Here is a 7,386-nt window from a genome sequence, read left to right on the forward strand (position 1 = left end):
CGTACTGGATGCCTACTGCTTTAAGGAAAAGGGTTGTTCAAAATCCCCTTGCGTGCTGCTATAATGCGTGCAAGCTAGGTATCACAGCCATTGCTATTCGCATATGTGACCAAATCCATGTAACTTGTGGGCCACCTTGAAAGGTAATAATGCCCTAGACACGACCATTAACAACAAAGTAATAGCCTATCTTCTCCAAAATTGATGCATCCAGCGCGTGTCTTGGTATAGTAGATGAAGATATAACCATCCTTTGATGGCACACAAGGTGAACGTTTCACATCTGGTCTACCATTGAATAGTATGCCTTATAATCAACTCATTATGGCTGCCCAATGTAAGTCCTCATTTAACCCTTTCTCATGGGTCCTGAGCTAATAGAGCCAGGTCTGCTCAAGTTTAAACAGACGGGCGGTCAGTGATAAATTGTAAATTGCCATTAAAATAGCGCTTTAATGTTTTTGTGAATAATTTCATTATGACGATTGTTCTACACAATGTATTTAATAGTTTTCATTGCTTATGCGAGCAAATGTTACCTATAATGACTGACACAGGATCTTCCTCGGTGTGTGCTGTGCTTTGATTTCTACTGATCCTATTGTCTCAAATATATGTTGGAAGACCTCGTGTTTGTGTTTTCATAATGATAGAGTAAAGACACAAAATTGGCTGAATAACACATGTTTTAGTTATTTGAGAAATGTGATAAGGGATTTGGCATTCCGAATGTCAGAGGGTAGGGAGTTCGTCAGGCTTGGCACGTCTACTGATCTTGTAACACAGGTTAACAAAGTAGTAGTCAAAAGATTCATATCTTATGAGCGTAATGAGCATGGTGATTAGTATGGTAGAGGTTTTTGTCCAAGATATTGAGGGGAGAAACCATAAAGGTGATAAACTGGATATTTGTAAGCCAGTATAAAGCCTGTTGGGATTCTGAGATTGAATCGTGTTTAGACAGTTTACATATAATTCTTACTGCAGCACTCTAAACTTTCTAAAAATGGTGCAGTAGAACCCATGGCACACCCACATCTAAGGCATTTGCATGGTCAATTCCGGAGTTTATCAGGACACCCACCACCATAGGATGATGGGATGCCAGAAGAAAAGGCAGAGTTTGGCGCAACAGTCTGAGACAGAAGAATTACTATTTGACAGCTCAATTCATCTGATGATCAAGTCCTAATTCAGAGTTCCAGATTGTTTTGCTTCTCGCAGAATGGGGAGGAAATCCCAAATCGCATAGAGGAATAGGGTATTGCAGGGAAGCATATACGAGATGTCTGGTGCCAAAGAGGGCTATTCCTGTTTTTGTGAGGTTGAAATTAAGTTTGTTTGTGGTCAGGCAGGCTTTGATTTCAGTGAGAGATGTTTGGAGTTGAAGATCATTTTCATACAGGCCTGATACCTTGAAGAGTAGTTGGTTATCACCTTTGTATGATTGCAAAAAAGTCTTATGTTTGCAGATAATAAACATGAGGGGCAGTATATAAACATTACACAAAAACAGAGACAGAGGGGAGCCCTGAGGGACTCCACAGGTGATCCTAGTGGGAACGGATAACTGTTGGCCCATCTGAACTGTGTGAATCTAGGATGAGTCTATCCAAGTCATAAGAGCACCACTTGGCCTTCCCCCCATCCTTTGGTTGCAGGGATATTATAGCTAGCCTTACCCTGGAGGTTAAATTATGTGATTTCCCATGTTCCCTGAAAACATATGATTTGGTGTGCTCTTATGAACGGGCACCTGAATCAATGAGGATGTTCTTGGCTAGTCTGGCAATATTTCACCACAGTATTTGCATTTCTGGTGCAGTTGGGGTCTTTTCCTCATGAATAAAAATTGTACTACATTCGAAGTACGCAATCGGTCAATCGACTGCCTCCAGTCTTCTGTCCCTCTCAGTCCCAAGATATGTGGCTGAACAATATATTCCTGCTGAGGAGGTCACTTAGTAGTCTATGGGTAAATTATTTATTTATTTTATTTGTTTATAACGCGCCGGAGCCCACAGGCATCAGAGTGCACAGAGACACAAAGAGCAACAAAAAAGAGAACGGGACGATGCTAAAGGATACAAGGTCACTTAGACAATTTTAGAAAAAGAGAAATGTTTTCAGTGATTTCTTCAGCGAAGATAAGTTGGAGTCGAAGGAAGGTTATTCCAGATCCTGGAGGCGCAATTCACAAATGATCTACCCAAACCTTTCAATTTCTAAAAGCGGCGGCAGGAAACAAGATTAATGTTAGTAGATCTCAGTGAGGGTAGCGATGCGTACCATGAGGCTGTTGACTTCAAGTAGCGGGGTGCCTTCCCATACAGACACTAATGAAGCAGAGTTGCTGCCTTGAATTGACATCTGGCCATGACCGGTAGCCAGTGCAGTTCCTGTCAGTATTTTGTAATATGACGCCTTCTCAGAACTTTCTTGATGATCCGGGTCGCATCATTTTAGATAATTTGTAGGAGTTGGATGCTTTTTTTATCCGCGCCTACTAGGAGCCCATTACAGTAGTCTATTCTTGACTGAATAGTAGCCCTAGCAATGTTAGCTGAATTTTCCTCTTTAAGATAAAGGGCGAATATTCCTAAGAAGCCTGAGGTGGTACAAGCAGTTTTTGCTAAGTTCACATGAACTTTGGCTCTCAGTGCACAATCAGTTTGTACATCAAATGTTTTGACTTTTCCTTAACTGAAACGCAACAGTCCTGGATGGAGAATGATTAATAGCAGTTAGGGAGTTTAGTCCTTGCTTGGAGTGAGCCAAAGATAAGAAGCTTGGTCTTGCCCTTGTTAAGGCACATCCAGTTGTCTACCATCCAAGTCTCTATTCGAGAGTAAATATTTTGGAGGTGTAGGCTATTGCCGGCATAATCCCCTGAGAGCTCCTAGCTGGGTGTCATCAGCATAATTGGTCTAAAAGACTCCAGACTTTTCTAGTAGACTGCAAAGAGAGAAGATGTATACATTGAACAGTGTGGGGCAAATACATGCTCCCTAGAGCACCCCACAGGTGGAAAGAATGAGGTCTGATGTAGCATTCTCCCAGAAAACTTTGGATTTCTGCCAGTCAAGAAGAATAGTATCCATGTACAGGTTAGAACAAAAAAATGACAGGTGTCCCTAAAGATCGGGATGAGACGTTCGTAGTCTAATAGATTGAACGCAGCCGATAAGTCCAATAGTACCAAAAGACCAGGTTTACCATGGTCCATAATGCTTAGCATATGGCTCTGAAGATCCACGAGGGCAGTTTCAGTGCTATGGGTGGGAAGAAAACCTGAATGCCTAGGATGAAGAATGTTCATAGTCTCTATGTAGGATTGGATCTGCCGCGTATTTATAAAGTAATTTCAGGAAAACGTTGCAGGTGGTATGGGTCTTAAGTTGAAAGAGTCCTTAGGTTCCGATCCAGGTTTTTTTTCAAGAGGGGAGTGATTGGGACATTTTTAATGTCAGCAGGAACTACATGTGTGCGAAAGGAGGCATTGTCAAATCGGGCCAGAAAGGGGACAAAGCAATCCTTGTTATCTAGGATTAGTTTTGGAGAAATTACATTATCTGGTCCTGCCTTTGGGTGCATAGTACCAAGAGTGGCTAGCAAATCGAGGTTAGAGACATGTGTAACGGTAAAAGAGGTGTAGTGATGAGGGGGTGCTGGATGATGGGGCAAGAGAGTCAGCAACTTGAAATGCTGCCTGTATTCTGGTGCAGTCTGCGTTAGAGGGTGTAAACAGTGTTAGTTGGGAATTAGGCTTTATGAGGAGCTTCAGTATGTCAAAAAAATTTTAGGTTTGTTATTAGCTTCTGAAATTTGTTGTTTGAAGCAGTTCTTTTTAGCCTGTATAATTCCATCTTAATATGCTTTCTCAAGAGACTTCCAGATGTTTTTATTATCAGTCAAGGGACATTTAAGCCAACACCTCTCTGCAGTTCTCTTTATTATTTTTAGGGATCTAAGTTCTGGTGAGAACCAATTGTGATGGTTAGTGTTGTCCCGAACGACTCTAGACTTGAGATAGGAAGGTTTGTCCAAAAGCAGGGTGAATTTTTCATCAAAGGTCTCGATAAGTGTATAAGGGGAGTTTGTCTCTGAAGTACACAACATGATATCAGTGATACATTAATTAAGATGATTGGTTGAGATTTTCTCAAAGTTTTGATTCATGATAATTTTGGGGGAACTGGGCAATTTAAGAAAGGGAGCGTGAAGATTGATGTCAAAATTGATCAGAGAATGGCCTGACTAGATACAGGTTGTGGTATTATTAATTCGGACCTTTAGATTTTGGGTGGAAATCCAATCTAGGATATTGCCTTTAATATTAGTGGGGTCGGAGTTCAAAACATGGTGGTCGATGTTATTGAGGCTAGACTCAAGCAGAATGGCCTCTTTGTCCGATGGATCCCCTCTCCAGTGATTTAGGTCTCCCAGAAACAGAGTTGTGCTATTTGCCCCTTTAAGGTCTGCTAGGAGATGCAAGATTTCTTCTTTCAAGGAGTCCATGGTGGTAGGAGGGCGATAGATTAGGATGAGATTTATACAGCTGCACCTAGTTGGGGTGAGTTTGAGATGCACTATATCACACCCTTCGCAATTGCTGGGTGTGTTAAACAGAGAGAGGTGATTTCTAGCAATAATTGCAACCCCCCCTCCAAACCCCCAGTCTCGTTTCTCATTTTTTTTCTGTTTTAGGTGTAGCTGTCTGGTACTGCAGGGTTACCATAGGTCAGCTGATATCAGATACCCAAGTCTCAGTCAGAAATAATAGATCTAACTCATGATCAACAATAAGGTCATGAAAATTAGAAGCATGCTTGTTTAATGATCGTGTGTTAAGCAATGCTGCTTTAAGTGTTTGACCATTGGCCTTCAAAGTGGTCGAAGCATCACTGTTGAGGGCCATTTGGGGGTTAAACGCGAAGTGTTGTAATTACTCCAAAGTAATGTGTTCTGTAACAGGGAGTGCTTCATATGAGGGGTCTTGGCAATCGAAATGTCGGGACTGCCTATGGACTGATGCATCAGCGATCTTTGATGTAACTGGCTTGCCACAGATTAATTTGGGGATTCGGGATATATTTGTTAGGGGGCAAAAGTTGGGCGGCTCCTCAAGATAATCATCCGGCACACTAATAGAGGTGTCTAGGCCTCTTGTAGCTAGGATGGCTGCTAGTGGAGGTGGAATCTCATTCTGGGTGTCAGATCTTTGATCCAGAAAACAGGTGATTTTTTGCAATTGGTCCACTCTCTGGTAGGAAAGAAGGAGGTTGAGAATGGAGGGACAGCCCATTGTGCGAGAAAACTCAATGTACCGGTTTGTGGTAGGTGGTCAAGAAGGTAGTATACCACAGGGAAGCCAATATCCTAGGCGAAATACCTGTTCAGGCTCCTACAACCAGTTTGGCGAGGACCGGCGAAGACCTGCTTCCCATTGAAGCACCAGCGCCTTAGAGCTAGGATTTGCTATTTGTGCAGCATGGGTGCCTGTAGTTTCCCAGACACTCGCACAGCTACACAATAGGGTTTGCTAAATGAGCAGGATCAATGAGAGTGATTTTACTCTCAGCAAAAACAACAGTACAATAGTACGAGCGTTCAAACAGACTAATGAGCAGACAATATATTGCAACAATTCCCCCGGTCTAAGTGAGGGTGAAATCAAACAACAATGCTGGGCAATTTCAGCTGCGCTCCGCGATCCTGCAGGTAGGCTGCAACCTGAGTTAGCTAAGTAAGGAATGAAATCCTGTGTGCGCCGTTAACTGAGAGCACAAGGTAGAATTAGAATCAGGGAACCCTTTTGGTACTCCTCCTTCTTGGGTGTTATATTTCTTTGAGGTATTAACAGGTGGGAACACAATCAGTTTAATATTCACACCTTGTGGTGGATATGTTCTATACTCCAGTGAAAGTAGCCCCCCTGCAAGTTAATCATCCTTACATTTTAGCCGAATATAATCTTTCATAGGGTCATTCTTCACAGGGAAGTTGGTGCGACCCATGATGTCTTCACGGATTGCTGAACAGCATCCCCTTTTGTGTCTAATACAATGAATGGATTTGTTCACCAGAGAGTCCTTTGACTCACTGATACCACTTCATAATTGGGGGACATTCATCATACAAACAAAATGACTTGCTCATTGGGGCATAACTCTGGGCTTCACATGCCCCCATTCGCTCTCTTGCGATCTCACCATTGATACTGGTGTGAGGTCACCCTTGTGTCTGACAATCCACACTGACCAATGTTCTCTTCTCTGTTGTGTGCAGCTCTGAATTGACCTCCTTCCTCCACATTGAGGGTCTACTAACTGTGATTATTAATAGCTTCATTACATTTTATGATAAGTGTATTTGACAAGGAAGCGTCAATATCGTGTGAAGTAATTTCCCTGGTTGCGCATGGATTTAGTTGCTTCACTATCTCATTATTCCTGGCTAATCTCTCCTCGTTAGCAATGCCAGGCTCATCATTATTAGTGTGTGGACCTATCTTTCTCACCGATTTTTCCTTAAAAGAATCTAAAGCTTTTTGCACCATTCTAATCAGACTCATCAGGTTATCTACTACCAATCATAAATTACTGGTGCAGGAGCAGGGAGCAGTGGATATACTAGTGGATCCCAGTCCATTCACTACATCTATGCAATCAGTAGCTGCTGTTTTGTTCAAGTTAATATTAACTTGCTCCTCAGTAGGGGTAATCCCCTCCTGTATATCTGTAATTACTTCAATCATGCTGCTTTTGCTCTATGTGTTGTCTAGCATTGATTGTACCGTAAATCTGTCAGACACCAGAATACTAGCTTGATATTAAAGGTGTCATTGAAGGCAGGACAGGGGTCTATGCACTTACTATTGCTCGTACCATGGATCTCTGCTGGAACAATGTAGCTCTTCCCACCGACCTGGCTATCATTCGGGGGCACTTCTACTTTGTGAGGGGATTGCCTACATTTAAAGTAGTCGGGAGGAAAATATGTCTTCCTTGTACTTTGTCCCTGTTACAATTATGGCCTGCGGCAGAGGTATCATCCTTATTTAAGGCTCCCTCAAGCTTGTCCAGGTTATTCTTTTATTTTTTGGGGCAGGCTATTTAACAGGGATGTATCACTCATTTAAATGTTCGATAAACCGCTCTTATCAGGTACAACACAGTTTGAGCGGAAAGATTGTGTCCCTTTAAATGCAGGTACAAGTTTCATCTCACATCTGGGTGAGCAATTCAGCTTGGTTAGCATATCCTCCATTTCATTGATTACAACATGTGCCTCTTCTCTAGGCTTGCTAATCACAGCCAATCATTTTGCAGACTTGGTTGGAGGCAAGTATGTAGTTGCTTTCCTTTTCACCATTCGCATGCCATT

This window comes from Ambystoma mexicanum, chromosome 6q (genome assembly GCF_040938575.1).
Source record: "Ambystoma mexicanum isolate Mex_15411 chromosome 6q, UKY_AmexF1_1, whole genome shotgun sequence".
In the NCBI taxonomy this organism is placed as follows: Eukaryota; Metazoa; Chordata; class Amphibia; order Caudata; family Ambystomatidae; genus Ambystoma; species Ambystoma mexicanum.